At 39.0% G+C, this 13,865-nt stretch overlaps 1 protein-coding gene across 7 annotated transcripts in view; it reads left to right on the plus strand.

Annotated features, from left to right (window-relative positions):
- The window catches only part of gria2b (glutamate receptor, ionotropic, AMPA 2b), a 47,949-nt gene that overhangs the window by 1,010 nt on the left and 33,074 nt on the right, over nt 1-13,865 (plus strand). The gene's annotated exons all lie outside the window — the stretch shown is intronic.

Raw genomic sequence — 13,865 nt, forward strand, 5'->3', positions numbered from 1 at the left:
GGGGGGTGATCATCGTGTAGGCAGGGGAAAGTTGGTTTCCACAGTAACAGTCAGTCACATCCATCCCATTCCCATTCCTTCAGATTCAGAGTTCAAACAAAGCTATGCTGCAGAAACATCGATCCTCCTGCTTCTTTTCATCCAACTGCCTTTTAAACCGAATGATTCTCACCAAAGTGAGTGGAGGAACGAGAGTTTAGTCGGACTGCACTTGATTCTAATTAACATCAACCTGTTTCTGGAACCAAATGTCATTTCGATTGGCTACCAATCTCTAGATCTGACTTTTATTTCTCCCTTATTCCCTGAAAAAAGAAAACCAGCACTTGAATCAAAGCAGATTCAATCTATATCGCCATATTGATAGTTTTTTTTCTTCTCTCTCCCACGTTTTTTGAAGCAAAAAGCGCGATGTGACATGTTGAGATGGACATTTCTTGCAGTGTGAAGCGATGTCACGTCTTGTCTCGGCTCAGAATAAGCGGTGTTCATCCATTACTGGCTCCTATAGCACAGCATACGTACACAGATTTTCATTGAGCGACGCTGTAACGTACATCGAGGATTAAGAGGATGGGTTGAATTAACAACCGAGGCCCTTCAAGAGTCAGTTCCTCGGGGAAAATGCAGAGGATAATTGACCAAATCACGACTCAAAAGACAGCTTGTCTCACACCCAACTCCTTATTCCTGTCGATTAGACAGCGGGGAGTTTTTTTTGTTGGTCCGAATCAGTTGAAATCGTGACTCCCTTGCATCAAAGAACCATGCTGAGTATTTTCTTTGAAATAGCTGCAACAAAAGGCAGCAAATAGGTTCGAAGGTCGCGATTTTTTTTAATAGGCACAGCTCATACATTTCATTAGGCGGTTGCCAAGCGACTACTCCTCTCAACAGTCCCCCAAACACAAATCACACGCTTCTGATTGGTGCGCGCATCGGTCCAATCGATTTCATTACCATATAAAAGCTTCCTGCTTGGAGAGCCTCGTTGTATCCGACAGATCACAGCGCGAGCCATGTCGATGTCGAACATACAAATATCATTGGCTCCTGTTTGAAAACATTGTATGCCCTTCTGAAAAGGAGCCTTCAGGATTTGTTGGGGGGGCTCCGGAAATATTGTTTACTTATTTACACTTGACAGCAAGCTACATTAATCTATAATAAATTAGTGTAACTAACTGTTTTTACAATTGTTTTGATTTGTTTTAGATTTATTATCTCACATATTCAAAAGTGCATATGAAACCCAATTTGTTTCCTTCCACACCTAATGTGTGTGGTGTTACATAAACTCTGTTAAATTATTAAACAGTTGCTTATAAACAGCTAACTTGGTTGTCTTAATCAATTATGATGAAAGTCGTAGCATTTCATTTATGCTAGTTGAAGTTTTAAGTCCGTCTGGTGGCATATAATTAATAACCTCAGTCTGATTTCTTATCATGTTTTTATTATATGCTCGAGAAAGGTCAGGGAGTGAACCTAATGCAACATGTCTTAAAGTAAACACAAACTACATTATGAATCAGTTCTGGGGGAAAAAAAATCAACACCAGTAAAGTGTTTTTAATTATCCCATTCTTAATTTATGGCACACGTGAAGACTGCTGGCTTCCACATATGCCACAACAACACAGCTCCAGTTCAGTTATCGTTGGGCTAACATTTAAACAGCAAATTACTAAAACCTGCACACAGTAACTGATGACCCTCAATGGGCAATTAGAGGCTGTAGAAAATGGACAAATGAATGGCTGGATGCAGATTTGATTAGTGATGCCGAGCTGAGTGAATGGCTGTCACATTAAATATTAAAAAGGCTGCTAATAGTTTTTTTTTTGTCTCTCAACACAGCACCCAGGCTAAATGTGGAGCACATATACTTGTTTTTTTCCCAAAATGTGCATGCATGAACACTATATAACTCCTCTAATCGTCTACTTGAGTGGGAGTGGAGGGGGGTGGGGTTATGCCAGTAGATGGCAGTCTGCCTCACAATCAACCTCCCTGTGTAATTATAGTGTATTAATGCCACCACTTTGCCTTTTGTTAAAATGTACTTTATGAGACTGCACGCAGTGGAGAATAAAGGGAGGACTATTGCATGTGACGTGGCATATTGAAAGCTAAAAAAATCATAGGTTTTTGTAAGCTTGTTGTTGAGCTCCTCACACACTTCCATTACCACAGAGCTGCTGCATACTGTGGCTGTGTGTCAGGTGTGAGCTTTCATTTTGGATCAAACAAAAGCACTTTTGTCTTTAATGAAGAGGGAGACATGAGGGAAAATGTGGAGCTACATCACATGTTATTGAAGTGGACCACAAGAACTGAAGCGCAATATGTTAATCCTGATCAAACTGTGTATGTAGCACAATGTTTTGGAAAGGTCTCAGGAGAAAATGTAGGCGCAGAACTCTTTTTTTACATATTTTTTTAATCAGATATTTCCTGACTTCTGTCATAATTTAATTAATTGTGTGCTTTATTGTTCTTATAAAGTGTATTAGTCTTTTATTTTCTTGACAGTCCAATATAATACAAAGACTTTATCTGAGATTATTAAATACGATTTTGACAAAAGGGATCTGTAACCCACAGACATATCACACTCTGGTTGTACTTGGCCTGCTCAGCAGCATACTTCATCAATGCAGTGTGTCAGAGACAGTGGGAGGAAGGATGATACATTCCTCCATCAATAACAGTTCATCTGGACAGGCGTGCATCTGCTGCCAAGACCAGGGGAATCATTGGGACTGAGTATGTGCATGTAAAGTGTGTGTGTGTGTGTGTGTGTGTGTGTGTGTGCAGTGGTGTGCTGTCCACCCAGAGCAATACATTGAAAATATTCTTCTTTGCACTTCCTAGAATAGATCACCTCTGAGACTTCATGTGGTTAAATGACTAATGCACCTTAAAACACGACACTGCTGTTAGAAATAACATATACATATACATATATATATACATATACGTATATATATATATATATACATATACGTATATATATATATACGTATATGTATATGTATATATATATATATATACGTATATATATATATATATACGTATATGTATATATATATATATATATATATATGGTGGATTCTGGGGCCATCATGCTGTTTGGTTTTGTGTTTTTCAACTAATAGTTTATAAATGCTTTATAGGTCAGCGATAATCTCTTAAGGACAACGTTTTGGTTGCCAGGTTATGATCTATAATTCATCAATTCGTTATTTTCCGACCATTAATAAATGCATTAGATACACGCTGCCTCTTATAGAGAACTCCATGTTCGAAAGTGGTACTTTCTTATTTTTCCGTGGACAAACTGTCAAAACAGACATAATGGATCATACTGGAATATTCCCTGCACAGTTGCACCGAAGACTAAAGGGGGACTGCACCAATTTACACATGAGGGGGGTCAATGTACTCGTCATGAAGAATCCAATTCAGCCTGTGATAAGTGGTACGGTGTCTTGTGTGGCTCTGGAGGGAAGAATGAGAAAATAACCCTGGATGGTGTCATCGGGGTTATCTCAGCTTGGTTTATGGCAAATGAAGAAATTAGTGTTTTAAGAGCTTGACACATACTACAAGTCAGGATATATCTGTTGTGACTTTGACTGTTCTTTCAAGTCCCCCAGCTATATAGAGGAGCAATAGCTCTAATGAGATTACATATTTCAGATGTGTTAAACCATCAACAGAAAACAGTAGACACGACCCCTCCACAAGATGAAGGGGTAGTGATTCATTTATGAGGGCTGAAAAAAGGGCAAAACATTTTGCAACACAAAGTGATGCTTGTTTGCCAGTCTTCTCTCTAACCTTTGCATTGTTTCAGTGAAATACTAAAATACTACTGAACTCATAGTTATGCACCCTCTGATGACGGTTCACAAATAGACATTGCTTTGTATAAAGAGGTCATGAGCATGAATGGTCGGGAACTCTCTTAAGCCTAAATTCTGCAAGAACTTCCAATAATCAGTCTCTACAGTAGAGAGCAACACAGCTACATATTACACTTTTGTCATCGGCAGTGCAAAGTACTATATCATATAGTCTATATGACACCTTTTCTGACAAATTTTGTGACTAAGGCTCAGTAATATCCTCACACTTTTTTTTCTAATTGGACAAACCACCTACACAACTGCAGCACATGATCATTATAAGGCATTCTGGGTATTATCGCAAATTGTTAAATTATCTACACCAAAATGGACATCGCCAACTAATGATAATTAGCAGTGTATGCTTAGGAATGACCTTTTCCTTTAATGCAGTGAAAAGCTTTTAAATCACTCTCCACCTGGCTATGTACACGTGTTTGCCTGCCAAATCAAACTTCCTATTATGCTATAGCATGCTCCCGTGCTTTTATTTCTCACTCCCACCACTTTCAAAGCAAACCACTCTTCCTCCTCGGAGAGCAGCAGAGCAGTTTGAGGTCACTGACGGCCGGCCAGCGATTTAACACTTCAAAGTTCGAGTTTGTCATGGTTGAATTGCGTCATACTGTAATTTCATGCATCTGCATTGCACATAGCATCTCAGGGGCGCATGCAGTCAGGAACCTTGCTGTATGATCAAAAGCTTAAAGCGACCGTATATGTGCAGCGGAGCATTGGTTATAGCCAATTTATTGTTCACACTTAATTAAGTGCATTTTCCTCCATTTCAGAGGAAGCCGTGAAATATTAAATAGGCCTGGGAGCTGGCTGGTCAGAAAATGAGGCTAAAGAACCCTCTGTGGATCTTTGCTTGCCCTGAATACAGCCCTCAACCAAGCCCTTATCACTCTGTTCTCGTAAAAACACAAGACTGAGATAGCATCACTTACAGCGAGATTCAAAGGCTCCCAGCTGGAAGTCCCTTCCTGTCTCGTATCCATTGACTTACTTTGCTCCTTTGAGGAAGGTGGCTCGACAGCAGCTTTTGCCCTAGGCTAGGCAAGAAATAAACATTTTTGTCCTCCAGTGAAAGTGACTAGTGCGTCGCACAATTCACTAGACACACCAAAGACATGTTTTTCCTCCTGGCTTTAAGAGAGTAACCAGAGATTCATTTCAAAATACATACATATTTGACATAATAATCTATATCAAGGTCCTTTTACTTGCTGTTTTCCAGAGCTTTCAACTGCATCTGACGTCCAAACCAATTTACATACGTTGATATGCAAATGAGTTTCCAGTTACTATTCATCCACTGTTTAGTCACAATGAATCACAGCCAATTGATTATAAACACCAGTTCAGTTCATGACGCACAATTTATGCAATACGGAGTCACCTAATAGGCTTTCATTGCCAGATGGAGGGTCCCATCCTTTGGCTGAGCAACCATGCGGCAGAAAAAGGTGACTTCAGTTACTAGGACTTGGGTTTCATTCATTCATTCACAATGTTAGAGTAAACCAACTCCTCTCCTGTCTACCAGCACACCAGTGTGACATTACTTGTTACTTTGCATTACTTTCGATGGCAAAAAGACATCCAGAGATTGTCTCCTCAGAACAGAGATCCTTATCCTACAAAGATGTAACCGAGGCTTTATCCTTGGCCGACTATCTAGATGTCCTCTCCCATATCATTCATTCAAAAAAATATAAACAACTTGTTCATTGTTCTGCAGCCTTTTATCAAGCTCTAACAGCTTGTACAGCGACAACAGCATCGACAGCAACAACCATTTACTCTAACTGTTTCAGTATGTGAATAAGTGAGGTTTCAGAGTAGGGCTGTCGACGCGGCAGAAGCTTAATCTATCATAAGAGTCAGGCACCGGGTCCTGGAGAGGCAGGCTGGCTAGAGTGACTATAAATCAGCTGTCATCTCGAACTCATCACTGATATGATGAAGAGCATCATTTCACAACTGCATCCACAAGCCTGCGGTTGAATGGAGATTCAGTAGCAGCTTAGAGAGGCATGAAAACATAAGCAGCTGGTCATATTTTTAGCACATTTAAGTCATTTAGGTATCAACTTAGAAAAAATAAATAAATTAATAGCAAACCGAGGTTATATGACAGATAAAAATACTCTGAAATACAACACATTCAAGCAAATTTCCTTAAAAAATTAAATTAAACAACACAATTTTTGCTACATCTCATGGCCAATGTCAACACATTTTTATAGATTTGATTTACTGTTTGTCTTAGAACATTCAAATAAAACAGTAAAAAGCTCAAATTGGATTACATTAACTTGGGCTTATTTTTCACAAGTGTTTAGCAATTTCACAAAGCGTTTCTAAAGAGCTAGGGATATGAATCTGACTGTCTTAAGCTTCACTTAAATAAGACATATACTTTAATTCACCGACTGACCTTTTCTGCTGAAGTGCTCATTAGCATGCATAGAAGGGAATCTGTCCTTCCCATCATTGTGATTAAGATTTGATCCGGTTGCCTTGTCTGGTTTTACAGGGTGTTCTTGTGAAACTTATTAAGATTTGAGTGTGTGTGTGTGTGTGTGTGTGTGTAGATAGAAAGAGAGAGAAAGATAAAAGAATTGGAAATACTAAATGAAAATGACAGGACAGAATGACTTTAAAGTATGATAAGCGGAGCAAGAGTGCAGAGAGCAGACAGACATGTCCCTGTGCTCCGTGTGGTTCTAATGTTATGTCTCGCTGAGCAAAATGAAAATGTATTGTAAAGGAGCGACTGTCTTCAGCTGTGTCGTTTCAAAAAGAGCAGGATGACTTCAGGCTAAAGGTGGATACGATCATGAAAAAACTATAGAGTGTCTGTTTTTTGTCGGCAGAGTAGACGTTTACCTCCAGTGTAACCCAATAATAAGGATATTAGTCTATTAGCACTTTACTTAATTCACAAAAAGCAAATGTCTGCAAACTGACAGCGCTTTGTTTAGCATTATACATAATGATTCCACATTTTCTAATTATAAGCATAATGCATCTTCATTCTGTGTAATGTTGACTTCAGCTGTTTTCTCACCAGCTTAACCTTTCGTGTGTCTCTGAAAAACCTAGTGTCATGCCTCCGAACAACCCAATGAATCAACATGGAGTGCTGAAGAGTACTTTTCCTCGAAGGTGCGCTCTTTTTTTCAGCCCTGTCTCTTAACTTTGTCCACTTAATTTAGAGCCTAGAGCCGCTTGAAACATTTCTTTATGTCATCAGCGGGGCTGCTAAGCACTGTCTATTTTGCAGACAGTGCTTTTGTGCACTTGTAATAACTTGTCCCCTGATGATTTGGCTTCAACAAAAGGTCTCACCTGGACTCTAGCCAATGTATCTCAGCAGCTGTCGGCCTGTCAGTTGCATTTCATTCAATCGCAAATAATTCTTCTCACACATCAGAAGGTGCAAGCTGTGAAAGTGATGTACTGTCTATGTTCCCTGCACTTCCAGAACATATGAAAGAAAAAAAAAACTTTAACTGATTTCTTCAAATTAACATTACACTGAAGTCTGAGTCTTTTACAATATAGGAATAAAAAAATGTCTTTGTTTTTTATTTTTAGGGACCTAAAAAAAATTTGGTCAATAAAGTTAAAAAAGCGTCCAATGCAGAGAACTGTTTATTATGATCACAAAGTTGTGTGTCTGTTGACTCACAGGGAGCATTGATTTGATTTTCAGCCATGTATCCACCTGTTTTGCTCCTCTAAGGCCTGGCTCTGAGATGATGTTTGTCCCCATTAAAGGAGCCATGGATGTTTCACCATGTGAAGGCCTGTAAGGCCACAGTCTGTGGGCAGTTTCTTTGATCAGGGATGGGTTCAGTGGACTGTTCAGTGTGTTCATGTGTTGGAAACAGGACAGTTTTCTGTTATTTTAGGGTGGCAGGAGATGTTACATTATGTCTTTATGTCAGGATAGTTTGGGCGGGGGTCTTTTTATGTTGTAGTGTGGTTTTTGTGTAGTTTCGGTCGATTAACATGCTGCTCTCAGAGATAAAAATGAAAGAGAACAGTCTGTCCCCAAAAATGATAGCAGGTGGCAGAAAGGATTCCAAAAAAAGTTTCCGGAGAAAAAAAACAGCTGCAGGTTAAACTGCGAAATGATGCCCTAAAATAACACACCTCTGTTTTCTGTTTCGGTTTTGTATACAGCATGTTTATCTCGTATAGTTGGCTTGATTTTGGCAAAACCTTCCTGTGCATTAGAATAACTAAATCGGAATGACATTATTTCCCGTTTGATAGACGGATGATTTCACGTCATTATGCCAATTAAATCAATTAATTTGCACACAAACGTTTTACTATTTTATTATTGATTATTGAGGGAAGCAGCCTGACACAAAGAGCCACACACTTTAAACTGTTAGCTTTTCAGCTAATGTGTCCTTATCTACGACATACCTGATTGGTCATTTTAAAAGTTAAATGGAATGCTCTTTATTTTTTACGCAACAAAATACTGTCTGTCCTTGGCTGGTAAGCTACAGTTACCGGTGAAATGTGTTTACATTTTGACGCTGTAATAGGGTATTTAGTAGCTCTTTACATTTGTAGTAGTTGTAGTCAGCAGAAATGGCAGCAATGCTAAAAGGAAAGCACTTAATGTAATCAGGATTTCTGTCAGAGCAACTAAATCAATCACAAACAATATGGTGCTCTGTGTTAAGAAAAAGGCCCAAAAAGCTAAATATTACAAAAAAGTATAGATTGAAAACCATAATTTCTAACTGAATGTAGTGTACTCACCACTGTCACCCTCAAACACTCAGATGAGGTTAAATTCCCAACAGTAAAATCAATTCTAAAAGCTATAAACCCCAAGGACAGACAGAATGTACTAGGTACTGGGACAAAACCTTTAAATGGACAATGACATGGAGAGTTAAGATAAGAAAACAAATACAAGTGAAATATGACAGTGACAGATAGGAATACGGCTAGCGGCGGGTCGACAAAAGCGAGGTCAGCACCAGTGTACACTGGCAGGTGAGATCATTGTGGGCAGCAGGTGTCTGAAAGAGAGGGCAAACAAACAGACACGTACAGACAAACTCTCAGAGCAGATCTATTCAGCCGCGCACACACTCAGGCAGCAGACAGACAGAGAGTGTTCTACTGCAGCAGGCAAGAGGCAACTCCAGACTGACTCCCAACTGTCGTCTCCAATTTTAACACAGTGAAAGTAGAGTAAGAGTAATGTCGCTCATGGCTCTGAGTTTAGAACATGATGGGTTTGGACCTACAGTATGATGTAGCAGTCCAATCCAGCCTAAACATTTAGAGATTACGCATGCTGAAAAAACAGCCCTCAGAGCACTTACCGTAGCAGCTCCACATCCGACCTGCTGTGATGAAACAGCAGGAGAAACACTGATAAAAGAGGGCAGCTGCATACATTATGACATTTTCTGATTTTACCATTTTCTGGCTGGAGAGAAAATAAAGTAATAGCATTACATCCAATCAAATCTATTCAGATGATGACCTTTTATTGTCTCTTTGCTCTGCCTTTGGGGCTTTCATGTGAAAAAAAACAACAGGGATTTTCAGATTTGTATAATATTGCTTCTGCTTGTATCCTGGTTAAATTAATGGCGCCTTTACAGATGCAGTTCATGATCATTGTCAGAAAAAGCAAGACAGCTAAATCTTGGAAAATTTAGAAAAAAAGGAAGGTAAAAAACGTGAAAAAAAGAACTAATAGCAGCCAGTATGACACAGTTCATTGTTCAGTTAGGTTTGATTAAGCCCGATGAGAATATAGTGTGAAGTAATTGCACTGTATTTTATCACTAATAGTTGTCTTTTGGGAACATTCGATGATGGATAATACTGTTTACCACGAAAATGTTGACCACAATAATTAAAATATTGAAATATCAATACAGGCCCATCCCTAGTCTGAACCAGATGTCAGGTGCCAGGTGGCAATCTTACTGAAAACCACAGATGTCAACCTCATTGTAGTGCTGGAGGAAAAATCAGGCGTCATTAAGATCTAACATCTGGGAACTATGAATGTCTGTACATCGTTTTATGTCAATGAAACATTTAACCCGTAGCTGTAAATGTCATAGCATCACCAAAGTAAGTGTGCTTCATCCTCTGGGGACCATAAACATTTGATGATAATCTATCCAATAGTTGTAGATACATTCTGGACCAAAGTGTCGGACCATCTGACAGAGAGTGCTGTCTGCAGGTTGATAACTAAGCAGATTAAGCAGATGATAATACAGTTCTCCTGAGTAGATTTCACACTCTGATCCATGCTCCAGTCCAATATTATGTCAATGAAGAATTACAAGATATTTATTTCAAAGATCTAGACAACGAAACAAGAGGATAATTACAATGACAATTCATTGCCAATTCACTATCCAGACTTCATTTCAGATACTTTGTTCAGTTTATCATCAACTCACCCACATTAAGCTGCTTAATCAAGGAAAGTTTGATTGAAAAGAGTAAGGGAAATACCTATTTCTGTCCATAATCCTCCCAATTTCCACTAAATGACTATCCTAATCACATTTAATACCTTAATACACCGCTACACTGTACATGCCATTTCATTTTCAGCCATGCAAAAAGATTACTGCTGAGGAAGTATTACTATGTCATGGTGCATTGTTCTCCTAACATAACGAGTTATGTTTTGTCTAGTGCCTGCACAACAAAGCAGCCTTCTGCACAACAGAGTGAGGAAGACATCAAATCCCATGAAAGGGCCACAGCTGCAACCCCAAGCTTACTTTTTTAATGCTCACTTTATGGTTGAAAACCGAAGCCTCCGGAAGGTCACAACTCTGTTTTTTTCCTTTTGAAGTAGTTGTGTAATCTCCATCTTTTTCTACCGAACTTTTCACCGCCACTTATTCAAAGCTTTGACAAAGATACAATGCCAAAAGTGTTTTAAGCACACATTCTCAGTCCCAACTCGTCAAAAACAGAGGCCCTATCAGTAGCCCCGACATATGACACTCTAAATACCTCTAGTGTCAAATTTGATAGCCGTCAGGGACGTCGTGTCAGTTTCCACTTGTTACATGCATAGTGTCATTTCAATAATAAACGCCCCTCATCGAAGGAAGTTAAGTTTAGGCAACAAAACCATTTAGTTAGGATTAGAAAATATCGTGGTTATAGTTAACTTGACCAACTAGCAACTCACATGACTACTGGTGACTAAGGACTCACGTGATTAGCGAGTGGCTAACAAATCAGTTGCTCTGACAGTCTATGGAAAATGAATTCATGATTCAGGAGTTGCTGTCTTCTACAGTCAATTTCCATTTCATCATCTCCTTTTAAGTGTTTCATTATGTCATATTCTCTGTTAGCATTATAGTATAGTGTAACATACATTTCAAATAGTACATTGTATTTTATCGACCTGATTCAAGTGCTGTGCTGTATTTTCAAAAAAGGCTAATATAAGATACAGTCCTTTATTTCAAATGTATGTGTTTATCTCATAATATTTTAGTAAGAAGTGTTTTCTGTTTCTGTTCCCATTTTAGTTAGCAGTTGATGCTGTGCTGTAAATGCAAACTTTAAACATTGTACATGTTAACCTGTTTCCATAGTAGGAATTCTTTCTGTACAATATCAGTTATGCTTATTCAACAATATGCTGCTAAGTTTTATTTAGCAGTTCCTGGTAGGCTTTTCATTTTAAATAAAAAAGACAAGAGAGGTGTACTCACTCATGACAATCCTAACCTCTACAGGAATGTTGACTTCATTTATTTGAACTCAACCTAGATTAAACAAACAACAAAGAAGAATTGATTTGCATCAATTTGTTGATGCTGATGGTCTCTACATTTTGCTTTATTCATTATGTGAGCTGATACGTGATCAAGAGTACGAGTAATTACACAATCTTTTTTTTCCCTGCCTCAATTAGATAAGTTTGCGCTGGCCTCATCCCTGGCCAGTATTAATATATTAAACAAATGCTTTTATTTGAAATTGATAGCAGGGCCGTATCTTAATCAACTAAGTATGGTAATGTATGGTAGTGGACTAAGAGAATACTTGATTTTGATAACCACACAGCCTCATGTGTTGAAGTAGAAGTAATATGTAAGACTGTCTCAACCTTGTCACACTGAATGTATTCATTCACGTATTGAAATAAATAGATGCTGGATGGTTGTGTGAAGGTCAGGGACAGAGGGAAGAGCTAAGGGCCATGACAGAGGGGAAGAGTCAAGGGCCCAATGGAGATGGTGAGCTGATGAGAGGCCTGGGGTCATTTTGAGCGACCTAGGGAGGAACCCCCTACAGAAGGGAAATGAGAGACAAATAAGAGGGAAAGGGTACCGTTCACATACTTTTTACAATGTTTCTGAAAATATTTAGATTCAGGTTACCTATGATATAAAAAGTAATTTGACCAGGAGCCATCTAAGACAGGATCATGCGCGTTGCCTCTTTGCTTTGCTCCATCTCGTTGATTCTGTCCTTATTCGTCTTCAGCACTCAGTGTCTGGTTTCTATGGCAGCTGCTCCCTCAGACGCTGGATGAAGCCGTGTTTTTTTTATAGATGTAACTAATTTTGCTCGGACAGGTTCCAAGATCATTAGAACATAGAATAGCAGATCTCAACTCTGCTTTGGCATTTCCGCTAAAGGTCAGTGGACGTACAATATGTTTTATTACAGCAGGCAGATGGAATGCGAACAAAGTAGCTGCGTGTGATGAATGGGCCGACTTCACAGAATCAATAACGCTGCAGAATTCTGTATTGTGCTTAGTGGGATGGATTGGAGTGTATTGTGCATAGTGGGATGGATGTTGCACAGCAACACAACGCAGTGCTTCTCTTTCTTAAGATCTAAGACTTATCCGTGTTTCTGATAGGTAATACTAAAAAAATATATTCTCAAAGCACTGCATAATTATAGTGTGATAGCTACAAATAAGCCTTTTATAGGCTGCTGCTTGTTGGATTTTGTTTAAATCTTTTTGCAAGATTAGGTGTTACTTAATCTGACGTTTGAGAATCCCCGTTGGACCAACAATGTAATGTAATAGTGTTTCTTTGAAATGTGCGGTGTTTAAAAGTTCCAATCCAGATCAGTGTTTAAAACAGGTCTTGCATGACTGAACAGGGAATTACTACACAATTGTTTCGGCTAGCAGATCAATCTGAGGGCAACACACACACTCACACACCTTCAGTGACATCCCGCTGTGTTTAACGGTAAAAGGGTCATCCTGCCTTCATTGGAGGGGATCAGGAAAGTTAGATGTGATTTTTTACACTCATATCAAAATGATACTGCTGTTACCTTAAAGCTCGCAAGAGACAGATTAAGTGTGGGTTTCAATAGCTCAGAGGACACTGTTATCAAGCTCCAAAAGGATCACACCAATGCAACTTGATGGCATCTTTTTGTTTTGAGTCTATTGCAGAGGATGTTGTAAAAGATTTTTCCAAGCTGAGATAACCCTGCTGGCATCACTTGGATTATTTTTTTCAGACTAGAAAAAGCTCCTCCAGTGCCACAGAATTTTATTCACTGGCTGAGTAGTCATGAATAAACTGACTTTTATGTATAACATCAGCGGAGCTGTTTGGATGTTGTTAATGATATTGATAAAAAATTCACAGGAGAAATGCTGGCATGAACTGTACATTGTTAGTTAGTGGTAAGTGACGCAGCTACTCAACTTTGCCAATAACTGGCATATTTGAGCTGTTCTGTCAGCTTCCAAGGCTCTGCACACAGTCGCTACTTACCCCATCCCTACTGGTGAAGCATTCAAAAGTGTCTAGATAACAACAAAAGGCAGAGCTGAAAGGACGATTGGGACATTGAGGAAGCTGTTCAACGATAGCATATTGTGCCTATATTATGGAAAACATTCATCAGACTCCGTTCTTGTGA

Source organism: Anarrhichthys ocellatus, unplaced genomic scaffold (assembly GCF_004355925.1).
Source record: "Anarrhichthys ocellatus isolate YVR2014 unplaced genomic scaffold, GSC_Weel_1.0 scaffold37, whole genome shotgun sequence".
Classification (NCBI taxonomy): domain Eukaryota; kingdom Metazoa; phylum Chordata; class Actinopteri; order Perciformes; family Anarhichadidae; genus Anarrhichthys; species Anarrhichthys ocellatus.